This window comes from Capricornis sumatraensis, chromosome 1 (assembly GCF_032405125.1).
Source record: "Capricornis sumatraensis isolate serow.1 chromosome 1, serow.2, whole genome shotgun sequence".
In the NCBI taxonomy this organism is placed as follows: Eukaryota; Metazoa; Chordata; class Mammalia; order Artiodactyla; family Bovidae; genus Capricornis; species Capricornis sumatraensis.
Window position 1 is genome coordinate 23182530 of NC_091069.1, and position 12700 is coordinate 23195229.

A 12700-nucleotide genomic window follows, 5' to 3' on the forward strand; every position below is an offset into this window, starting at 1 on the left:
CCCTAGCCTGCCCCAGATGGATCCTGCTCACACCTGTTAAGTCTCAGAGCTTCCCAGAAGATTGCATCTCATGAGCCCTGAAACAAATTCCTCCAGTCCTTCCACCCAGCTTCCTGGGCAAGTCTCCAAGATGCTTCCTCTATAGCTTCTGATATCTGTCTGAGAAGGAGTATTGACCTCCCTAATACCCCAACTTGTATCACAGGTAGGTACACTGATCTTAATTCCCCGTAGTAGAACTCAGACCCAAGTTATGTCAAGAAGACATACTGAAGACCCCAGTATCTAACAAAGGAGAAAGGATAATTTGCATTTTCTAGAAGCTATAAATAAAACCTATTGACACAAATCCAACCTCAGAATCCTCACCCAACTCCTGCCCCATTTCTTGTCAACTCTACCCTTACCCAAGACCTTTCAAGGCATCTCCACATGTGTGAGTTTAGATTGCAAGTAGATATATGTCTCAATCAGCTTAAGCCACTCTAAAAGAACACCATAGAACTTCCCAGGTGGCTCAGTGGTGATTCCTGGGTCAGGAAGATCCCCTGAAGGAGCTAATGGCAACACACTCCAGTATTCTTGCTTGGAAAATTCTGTGGACAGAGGCATCTGGCAGGCTACAGTCCATGAGGTTGCAAAGAGTTGTACATGACTGAGCAACAGAGCACAGAGAACACCATAAACTGGTGGCTTATAAGCAGCAGTTATTTCTCACAGTTCTGAAGGCTATGAAATCCAAGATCAGTGCACGGACCAATTCGGTATCTGATGAGGATTGCTTCTTGGTTCTTAGACAGCCGTCTTCTCACTGGGTACTTACATAGTGGAAGGTGGGGAGGGAGCCTTCTCTGGGCACTTTTATAAGGCACTAATCCTGCTTATGAAGGCATTTGCAACCCACTCCAGTACTCTTTCCTGGAGAATCCCAGGGACGGCAGAGCCTGGTGGGTTGCCATCTATGGGGTCACACAGAGTCGGACATGGCTGAAGCGACTTAGCAGCAGCAGCAGCAGCAATCCTGCTTATGAAGGCTCCACCCCTATGACCTAATCACTTCCCCAAGTCCCACCTCCTAATATCATCACACTGGGACTCCTAATATCATCACACTTAGGCCTTCCCTGGTGGCTCAGATGGTAAAGCATCTGCCTACAATGCAGGAGACCCAGGTTCAATCCCTGGGTTGGGAAGATCTCCTGGAGAAGGAAATGGCAACCCACTCCGGTATTCTTGCCTGGAAAATCCCATAGACGGAAGAGCCTGGTAGGCTACAGTCCATGGGATCGCAAAGAGTCAGACATGACTGAGTGACTTTCACTTTCAATCCTGCTTATGAGGGCTCCACCCCTATGACCTAATCACTTCCCCAAGTCCCACCTCCTAATGTCATCACACGGGGACTAGGATTTCAACATATGAATTTAGGGGGACATAGACTTTCAGTCTACACTAAGAAGAAAATCTTCCTCTCCATTACTACTAAGAACCACAGTATTTCTTGTTCAGGATGGCTGACAGTGGGATGATCCATTTCCTTCTGAGTAAGTCCTAGTCACAAGGTGAAATCTAGCCACCATTCTCTACCCCCATTGGAAAACTACACTTGCCTATGGTTTGTTCAGTTCCAGAAGCATGTCTCATTGGCCAAACTCTTGACAAGTTTCTGAAGCTGTCTTTCCTCCAGTCTCTCAGGTGTGTGACCTGAGCTTCACTGTGCTCTGCAGGAAATAAATCTTGCCTATTCCCAAATTCTCACTTCACAGATGAGAAATATGAAGCCAGAAGGGACTTGCCCAAGGCACCCAGCAAGTCAAGAGCAAATCTAGGACTAGAATTCAGGTCATGCAAAGTCCAGGCAAGTACTCTTTCTTTTAACATATTTTTGATATCTCAATAATAAGACTTTTAATTTTGTATTTATATGGACACACATATGAGTTGTCAGCAAGTGAATGGATATGAAAACTCTGGGAAGTTGTATTCAACATATGAAAACCAATTCTGGGTCACAATACTCCTTGGGGACCCATCATTCCTTAGCCATAAACATAATAACTGAAGTGGGAAGGTAAATTTCAACAGCAGAGGTACAACACACACTGTAATCGAGTTAGAAGATGTATGCAGAGACTGTTAATAATGCATGTAAGATGCTGAATATTACTTTGCTCATTATAAATATTTAAGAGCATATGGTTTTTAATAGCACAAGATATTACACAGTGATCAGCTCGTATAAACGGTTACATGAAGTCCAAGGAAAGACATCCCTTCCTGTACCCGGAATGATCACAAAAGTGACATTCTTCAATGGAAAAATAAAGTCCATAATGAAAGACCTCAGAGTTACAGTTTTGATTCATGATGACTCTATCATCCCTTACCACAGGAATCCACAGACTCAGTCAAACAAACATTCTTCCATGTGATCTCCAGGGATAGTTTCCTGCTTTGCTTTTTTAATGATGATTTTTTACATTTGCTTTTTCTTTATTAAATCTACTTCAGTTCAGTTCAGTCACTCAGTCATGTCCAACTCTTTGCGACCCCATGGACTGCAGCACACCAGGCTTCCCTGTACATCACCAACTTCCAGAGTTTACTCAAACTCATGGTCTATAGAGTTGGTGATGCCATCCAACCATTTCATCCTCTGTCGACCTCTTCTCCTCCCACCTTCAGTCTTTCCCAGCATCAGGGTCTTTTCAAATGAGTCAGTTCTTCACATCAGGTGGCCAAAGTAATGGAGTTTCAGCTTCAGCATCAGTCCTTCCAATGAATGTTCAGGACTGATCTCACTTAGGACGGACTGGTTTGATCTCCTTGCAGTCCAAGGGACTCTCAAGCGTCTTCTCCAGCACCACGGTTCTACTTAATTTTTTTTATAATTGGGTGTAACTGCTTTACATTGTTGTGTTAGTTTCTGCTATACAATGACGTAAATCAGCTATGTGTATACATATATCCCCTCACTCTTGAGGCTCCCACCTGAGCCTCCCACCACTCTAGGTCATCACAGAGCACCAAGCTAGACTCCCTGTGCCATACAGCAGCTTCCCACTAGCTAGCTGTTTTACAAATGGTATGTGATTATATGTCGATACTACTCTCAATTTGTTCCACCCTCCTCTTGCCTCTCTGTGCTTTCTGTATAATTAAACCTTTTTTTTTTTTTCAAGCCATTTTTTGTGTTTTCCTTGCTGATAAAAGGATTGCCTATCTCAGCCAGGCCTGTAAAACCATAAATATCTAGATTAATTCCCAGCTGACCATTAACATGAAGACTTTGCCTTTAAAATACTGGCATTACAAGAATATAAGAGGCTCTGTATAAGCAACTTGAAATGGATTCTTCTTTATCTTACGTTGAACTGCTTCCAAAGCTAAGGAGGGTCTTTTGGAATCTCCTGCATGCATATAGTTTGTCCAGAGCCTCTCAGAAGCAGCTGGTCTTCCCTGGTGTCAAGTTATCCTGAACATGACCCCTGGCCATGGGCATGAGTTTCAGAGATCCAGACTGTGGGTTCAGCCCACAGATTCTATCAATGAATGGTTTAGGGGAATGAGGCTGCGGCAGGGTATTTGGGTTATCAACCCATATTCGGTTCCTGCCTCTTTCCCTCGGAGCAGAATTGCCCTCCATCCCAGTAATCACCCCTGTCCCAAACACATGCTTCAGCAGAAGGAAAGCCCACCCCAAACCCAGGAGGGGTTCCTGCATGACTCCTCCAGAAATGGACATGAGACTCAACACCAACCAATTTTATTTCAGGAAAAGGATATGATGGAATTTCTAGAAAAGGTCTTCCTTGTTCTAGGAAATATGCAGAAGGGATCATCTATTCTGTTTCTAGACATTGTCATCCATGAGGGCCAAACTGCTGAGAACAGGCTCAGAAACAGACCAACTCAAAGTGAAGGACAGTGCCAAGAGAAGCAGAATGGAGCTGGAATCCCTGGTTATATCAATTCTTAAATGTGTGTTTCCTCTGGACTTCCAGATATGCGAAGCTATCAAGTTATTTAATCTAAATTAAGTTGGATTTTGCAGTGCTTTCACCCAAGAGCATTCTAAATATTAAAGGGAACTTTGCCATTTAAGGGAATAAAACCCCTCACTGGGTTTTCTAATATATAGAAAAACTAAGTAGAAGTAAATAGTTGAAATGTGCAGTCTCTAGGAATTAGATTTAATCAAGACTGAAGGAAAAATTATATTGATCCATACAGGGGGGAAAAAAAAAAAAGGTTTTAGATCTTTCCTTCAGAAGAGCTGCTATGGGAGAGTACACAGAAAACAAAGAATGACATCTTGATTGAGCTGGAGGAAGAGAGGGATTTCCTCTGGAGAAAGGCAGTGAGCTTCAAAGCCTGGCTGAACAGACATGAAAAGGGAGAATAGATATGTCTAGACAACACTTCTTTCAAGAGAGGAAAGGGGGCCTTTCAACCATTACTCCATCAGCATGGGAGACAGATCCAGGGAGACCCAGCAGAGGAAAGGCTGTTTAGAGTTGAAGGGGTAAACCAACCACACTTCTCTCCCCTTCTGAATTCCAACTGAAATGTGAATCAGTTCGAGATAAAAGAAAAAAAAACAATGTGTATCAGTTCAGGATACATATATTAGAGTTAGTGCTAGAGGCTTTGGGTTGGAGAACACAGTTTTGATCTTGGCCATACACAGCTTTTCTATATCCCTACTCCAAAACCCCAGTAGACATATATGGATGTGAGAGCTGGACCATAAAGAAGGCTGAGCACTGAAGAACTGAATCTTTTGAGTTGTGGTGCTAGAAAAGACTCTTGAGAGTCCTTTGGACAGCAAGGAGATCAAACCAGTCAATCCTAAAAGAAACCATCCCTGAATAGTCATTGGAAGGACTGATGCTGAAGCTGTGATACTTTGGCTATGTGATGTGAAGAGCCAAGTCATTGGAAAAGACCCTGATGCTGGGAAAGATTGAAGACAAGAGGAGAGGGGATAACAGAGGATGAATTGATTGGATGGCATCACCAACTTAATGAACATGAGTTTGAGCAAACTGCAGGGGACAGTGAAGGTCAGGGAAGCCTGGCCTGCTACAGTCATGGGGTCACAAAGAGTTGGACATGACTTTGTGACTGAACAACAACAACAAGCCCATAGCCCACCTCTCTACCTTTAAGTAGCCATGCTTGCATGCTCAGTTGTGTCTGATTCTTTGCAATCCTTTGGACTGTAGGCCCCCAGGCTCCTCTGTCCATGGAATTTTTCAGGCAAGAACACTGGAATAGGCTGTCATTTCCTCGTCCAAAGGATCTTCCCAACCCAGGGATCAAACACGAGTCTCTTGATGCTCTTGCAATACAGGTGGATTCTTTACCTGCTGAGTCATTGGAGAAGCCACCGGGATTCCACCTCTAAGTAATTGAATGTATCTGCCCAGGTAGAAGCAGAGCAGTGAGATCTATCCAGGCATGCTTCTCTTGTTTCATCCTCCCCGCCCCCCCCCCCCCAAACCCTCTTGCAGGGACAGAATCTACTTGTTGAAAGGCTCCTTCCATGGAAGAACAGAGGGAAAACTTACATTCATTGCTATCAAGGCAGCACCTCAAGGATGAATGACGCCTGGATATCGGGAGCAGTATTATTTATTACTTTAAACTTGCTTAAATGAGAAAGAGACAAAGACGTCAGACTCCCAGTATTCCATTCACAAGCTAAATCACTCTTCCACTGCTCCAAGGTATACAGGGATGACAAGAGAGCTATAAGTGCTATTCCAACATCGCCTCTGGGAGTCAGCATTCCCTCATGGACACAGGAGGGCAGGGGGATAATTTCCCCTAACAGGAGACAAGAATTGAGGAGCACAGTGGAATGACTCTCCTGCAGAGGGAGCCCATCCAGTTTGCTGAAAAGAGATGCCTCTTAGAACCAAATAAGAAGGTCCATCATAAGGACAACTGGACAACCCACCCTTTACTACTAGGCGAGCTATGTCACATGGAGGTGGGAACAATGGAACAAATTTCAGTAAAAAGATGGGCAAGATCAGTGTAGAAAATCTCAGGTGTCATTAGGTATATTTCATGATAACAAGATTAATGCCCCCCTCCCTCTCCTTAGATGGGATTGCACTCCCTATACCTGCCTCTAAAGGACAATTCCAAGATATGTACATATATATACTCTTGAAATGGTATGATTCAAAAAACTAGGTATACCTATAAATTATAAAACTCTTTAGATGAAACAAATGTGAGAACCAGGTAGGACCTAAGAGAAGGAAGTGAAGTCTTTTAGACAGGGAAGCAGCAGCACAACCATAGGACACCACTCTGGTACAGGGTTGCAAATGGATTAGGGCAACGCAATGCAGAGAGAGGAGCAAAACATGGAGAGTTGAGGTGGGGTGGATCCCGAACCTGGCCCTTTCCCATGCAAGCCTGTTCAAAACAGGGCAGAGCCTAGTCCCCAGACAAACCTACATCAGTTCACAACTGGGGACGGTGGAATGCCCAGGACTCAAAGAGAAGGTGGGGATTTAGGGATTCAGATATTTAAAAGTACTGAATGAACCTTAAGTGGAGTGTGTGCAAGAGGACTTATAGAAGTATCTAAGTCCCGATGATGGGGGAGAGGGCGCTACCAAAGGGAATGTCCGCACTTTTCCAGGAAGCTAGGAATGTTATTCTCTGAAAGAGCAGGCTGTCTAGGATGGGTAGATTTTACTCCAGGTATTTTACCTCCTCAAATCCTTGATGAGTCGCTTCTTCCTCTTACATTTACCCTACATGTAAGATGATTTCTGGACTCCTGACACAGCTAGGATGGCATTCAGCAGGGTTGAAACATGGCATTGTTTCATTGTGTTGTTTGTGTTGTCTCTGGATAATATTCTTCCCCTAGATGTTGATAAATCTTTGCTATGGTGTCTGGCTGGCAGAAGTTATGTAGGTCTGGTTTTATTGCATATTTCATTCCAGAAACATAATCTTGCTTGAGATTGCTTCTAAAAGTGTTGGGAGTGTTGCCTTTTTTGAATATTCTCTAAATATTGTGGGTGTGGTTTGTTGTGATAATTTTATCACATTGTATCACTAATAGACTGTTCAAAACACAGGGGACTGAGCAGACTCTGGGTCAGTTTAGGAATCTAGGAGGTACTGAAAGAATTACACTCACACACTCATTCCAATGGAAGAAATGCGGGTTGAAGCTACTGTAGGGACCCAATTCTACCCAAACATCCAAGTGAGACCACCACTGCCCTAAACTAAGCAAACTACAATACAACATTGAGGAGAATAGGGTTTTGAACATGAATGCCTTTGAACTTTAACTTCTGAGCCTCAATGTCATCATCTGTAAGAGAAGGCTAGTCATAGCCTAGCTCATGTTACTGTAAGGTAAAGGAGAGATAATATTTGTAAATCATATAGTATGATAGTTGCTCAGTCGTGTCTGACTCTTTGCAACCCCATGGACTGTAACCTGCCAGTCTCTACTGTCCACAGAATTCTCCCGGCAAAGCATATAATCGGTGCATGGAAAGTAACAGGTCTTCTAAAGTAAGTGTTGTTATTTAGCTCAGGTCTCAAATGTCAATAATCAAATGTTTGAATAAGCCTGGTCACAGTTGCCAATGAAGAAACATCTTTTCCTTCATCCCTAATGGGGGAAGAGAGAATCCAGAGATGGCTAATTCAAACTTATAATGACTTGTTCAGCAAATATTTATCTAGTGAATATTGTGTTCCAAGCAGTATTATAAAAACAGGGACTGTAGTGGTGAAGAAGTGTTCTCTCCAGGCCATAGGATGGAGCCTCAGCAACTTACTTTTTCCCCACCCTCTCTAGATGGCAAACTTTTTAAGGGCAGGGGGGTAAAATTATCACTCTCATATTCACTAGACAGAGAAAAGAAACTATTGGTGCCTGTTGAGTTACCTTGAGTTGAGCAGAGAGAAAGGAGCCTTAGTAAAGCACACAGGATACAGATAAAATTGCAGAACTGAAAGAACCCGGCCAGGATGCAGACAGCCCTGGCAGGAGAGACTAAAGCTAAATAAGCTTTCAAGCTAGCCTCTCCTCCCACTGCTTAAGACACGTCTCTGTCACATGGCCTTCCCTGAGCTCTCCTGCGCTGGGCCTGCAATGATTTTATCCAACTTCTTCGGTATTGCCAACCATGCACTTCACTCCCTCTTACCTCAACAAGTAGTAGCTTCCCAAAAGTTTATTGGGCGCCTACTGTGTGTCAGGGGCTTCCCTGTGGCTCAGGGGTAAAGAATCTACCTGGCAATGCAGAAAACATGGGTTCAATTCCCGGGTTGGGAAGATACCCCGGCATAGGAAATGGCAACCCACTCCAGTATTCTTGCCTAGAAATTTTCATGGACAGAGGAGCCTGGTGAGCTTCAGTCCATGGGGTTGCAAAAGAGTCAGACGTGGTTTAAGTGACCAAACAACAACAACACCATGTGCCAGGCCCCATGCAAGTGCCTTCCCATGGTCACCTTTCTTTAATCATCACTGTAAATCCATGATACAGGTATTGTGCAAATACGAAAATAGATCCAGAAAGGAGAAGTGATACATTCAGGGTCACAGGGTCGATGCTTTTTTGTATTTACTGACTCAAGAGTGATGAGACTCCTCCTTCCCATACTCAAAACACAACTGGTTAAACTGGTTTTCAAACCAAACGGCAGAAAGAACAGATTTGCCCAGGTGATTGATCATAAATCTCAACCTTCAGGGTACTCAGCTAACCGGATAACCAAGAAAACAGGCATGCTCTTAACATTTTAGCAAAGCTGTGACCAGAGGGCTAGAAGGTGACAATTATTAAACACCAACTACAAACTGGGTTCATTATTTTCATACAGTATTATATATGTGGCAAAATATTCCTATAACAAAGGGGGCTAGAGCAACATGTGATAAAAACAAAAATCGGTGTCCTTGAGGAGGACAGAGGAGGTAAACAATCAAATAAATTATGTGTCCATTTACATAAACATATATATATACACATATACACACGTACATGTACACACACACATACTTACATTTTGAAGGATTTAGTGGGTAGTAACACTGGGGAGGGAAGAAAGCATCAGGAAGGGAAATACACACTATATAAAATACATAACTAATTTAAAAAAATCCTGCTTGTATAGCACAGGGAACTCTACTCAATACTCTGTAATGGCCTACAAGGGAAAAGAATATAAGAAAAGAGTGTATATATGTATAAGTGATTCACTTTGCTGTACATCTGAAACTAACACAACATTGTAAATCAACTATATTCCAATAACATTTTTTAATAAATATTTTTAAATAATAAAATATTTTTTAATAATATTTATTTTAAATAAATAAATATTTTTAAAATACATTCAGTTGTTAGCCCGACTGAATATCTGTTTATATTCAGTATCTTACTCTAACGGTTGACACAGAACTTAGTCTAGTGAAAGAACAAGTAAGCTGGGGCCAAGTACATGCCCAACAGCATCATGGCAGAGTGAGTGAATGAATCAATGAATGAATGAATGAATGAATATGCTCTTTTTCATCTTCAGCAATTCAGTTCTACAGACCACTGATGTTTTTCTTTCCTTCAGGATTCCTTCTCTAAGCTTTTCATTGATGTTTTCCAGAGCTCTCTTTTTATAATGCATGCTGTCAAACCCAGAGCATCTAGGTACATATTCATTCATTCTCTAGACAGTAACATCTGGTTTACACATGATGGAATGCATGAGCTGAGATGGAGGAAATGAATTTGCATAGCACAAATTCTGAAGATGTTGAACACAATGACACCTGAGCGTACATGCTTACAGACACACACACACACACACACACACACACACACACACACACACACACATCCTTCTCTGATTTACAAAGAGAGGAGTGAGTGAAGATGCCACATTTACATCCTGCCTCAGGCACTGGGCTCTCCTTCCACGGTCTCTGGGCATCTCCCTTTGGGCTCCCCTACACAGAGTCTATAACCCTAAGTAAGGGGCTGTCCTGAGATGAAGACAGCCCAGCTTGAGTGGAGACAGTGTTGCCTATGAGAGCAAGTGGAAGCATTAGATGGCATGACACCGCAGGACTTCATGGAATCCATACAGATGAGGAGCAACAGAAAAAGACTGTTCACTTGGCAACTGGTGCCATGAGGTAATCTAGCCAAAATCCTTCTGGCCTATCTAGATTTTATACACTTAAAAAAAAATCTTTTACAATTCACATAATTTTATATATCAGTCAGTTCATTTCAGTCGCTCAGTCATGTCTGACTCTTTGCAGCCCCATGGACTGCAGCACACCTGGCCTCCCTGTCCATCACCAACTCCCGGAGCATACTCAAACTCATATCCATCGAGGAGTTGATGCCATCCAACCATTTCATCCTCTGTCTGTCTCCTTTTCCTCCCACCTTCAATCTTTCCCAGCATCAGGGTTTTTTCCAATTAGTCAGTTCTTTGCATCATTTGGCCAAAGTATTGGAGCTTCAGCATCAGTCCTTCCAATGAATATTCAGGACTGATTTCCTTTAGGATGGTCTGGTTGGATCTCCTTGCAGTCCAAGGGACTCTCAAGAGTCTTCTCCAACACCACAGTCCAAAAGCATCAATTCTTTGGTGCTCAACTTTCTTTACAGTTCAGCTCTCACACCCATACATGACTACTGGGAAAACCATAGCTTTGACTAGATAGACAGACCACTGTCGGCAAAGTAATGTCTCTGCTTTTTAATATGCTGTCTAGGTTGGTCATAACTTTTCTTCCAAGGAGTAAGCGTCTTTTAATTTCATGGCTGCAGTCACTATCTGCAGAGATTTTGGAGGCCCCAAAAATAAAGTCTGACACTGTTTCCCCATCTATTTCCCATGAAGTGATGGGACCAGATGCCATGATCTTCGTTTTCTGAATATTGAACTTTAAGCTAACTTTTTCACTCTCCTCTTTCAGTTTCATCAAGAGGCTTTTGACTTCCTCTTCACTTTCTTGCCATAAGGGTGGTGTCATCTGCATATCTGAGGTTATTGATATTTCTCCTGGCAATCTTTGTTCCAGCTTGTACTTCATCCAGCCCAGTGTTTCTCATGATGTACTCTGCATATAAGTTAAATAAGCAGGGTGACAATATACAGCCTTGACGTACTCCTTTCCTGATTTGGAACCAGTCTGTTGTTCCATGTCCAGTTCTCACTACTGCTTCTTGACCTGCATACAAATTTCTCAGGAGGTAGGTCAGGTGGTCTAGTATCCCCATCTCTCTCAGAATTTCCCACAGTTTGTTGTAATCCACACAATCAAAGACTTTGGCATAGTCAGTAAATGAGAAATAGATGTTTATCTGGAACTCTCTTGTGTTTCAATGATCCAATGGATGTTGGCAATTTGATCTTTGGTTCCTCTGACTTTTCTAAATCCAGCTTGAACATCTGGAAATTCATAGTTGAAGCCTGGCTTGGAGAATTTTGAGCATTACTTTACTAGTGTGTCAGATGAGTACAATTGTGTGGTAGTCTGAGCATCTTTGGCATTGGCTTTCTTTGGGATTGGAATGAAAATTGACCTTTTCCAGTCCTGTGGCAACTGCTGAGTTTTCCAAATTTGCTGGCATATTGAGTGAAGCACTCTCACAGCATCATCTTTTAGGTTTTGAATTAACTCAACTGGAATTCCATCACCTCCATTAGCTTTGTTCATAGTCATGCTTTCTAAGGCCCACTTGACTTCACATTCCAGGATGTCTGGCTCTAGGTGAGTGATCACACCATCATGGTCATCTGGGTCATGAAGATCTTTTTTTGTACAGTTCTTCTGTGTATTCTTGCCACCTCTTCTTAATATCTTCTGCTTGTTAGGTCCATACCATTTCTGTCCTTTATTGTGTCCATCTTTGCATGAAATGTTCCCTTGGAATCTCTAATTTTCTTGAAGAGATCTCTAGTCTTTCCCATTATATTGTTTTCCTCTATTTCTTTGCATTAATCACTGAGAAATGCTTTCTTATCTCTCCTTGCTATTCTTTGGAACTCTGCATTCAAATGGGAATATATATGTGTGTGTGTGTATATTTATACATACATATATATATATATATATATATGCCAAAGAACATAAATTTCTCATCCTACAATGTGGATTTGGCCACTTTCAACTAGGTGTACATCACATTCAGAATACTGAAGAGCCACTCCGGGTGTCATTCTATTTAGATGTCTATACTTGGTGGTCCCTACTTGGCTGTTAGAGTCAAGTTCTGGCCCCCTGGGCAGGGAAGGGATGACAACAGAGTCCTACTTCCACTCAGCCCTCTTAAAAGATGATGTTTTATCCTGATAAGTGAGTGGCATTACAAAAGTAACTAGCAAAACATCTGGTAGAACATAGAGACGCAGACCCTTGTGGCTTTCTGACAACAAAAGCAAAAATCTAACAACCATAAAACCCCAAAATCATTAGTGCTCTCCTTTGCTGCTAACAAGAAAAACAGGGTGACAGGAAAGACAAACCTTTTTCTAGCAGCAACTTTTAAGAGGCAATCGTTACAGAGAGCCTGACAAAGGCTCATGGAACTACGGCAGGGATGCTCTTTTTAGTAGCTTTTTTATAGAAGATATAGAAACATGCTTTATTTAGTCATTTCTTATATGGCCCCTCGATAAAAGAAAA

The 12700-nt window shown here is 42.3% G+C and overlaps 1 non-coding gene across 1 annotated transcript; it reads left to right on the forward strand.

Annotated features, from left to right (window-relative positions):
* Positions 1-1121: 1121 nt before the first annotated feature.
* On the forward strand, positions 1122-1193 carry TRNAC-ACA (transfer RNA cysteine (anticodon ACA)). The gene has a single exon. It is a non-coding gene; the product is annotated as a tRNA-Cys (tRNA).
* The last annotated feature ends 11507 nt before the right edge of the window (positions 1194-12700 follow it).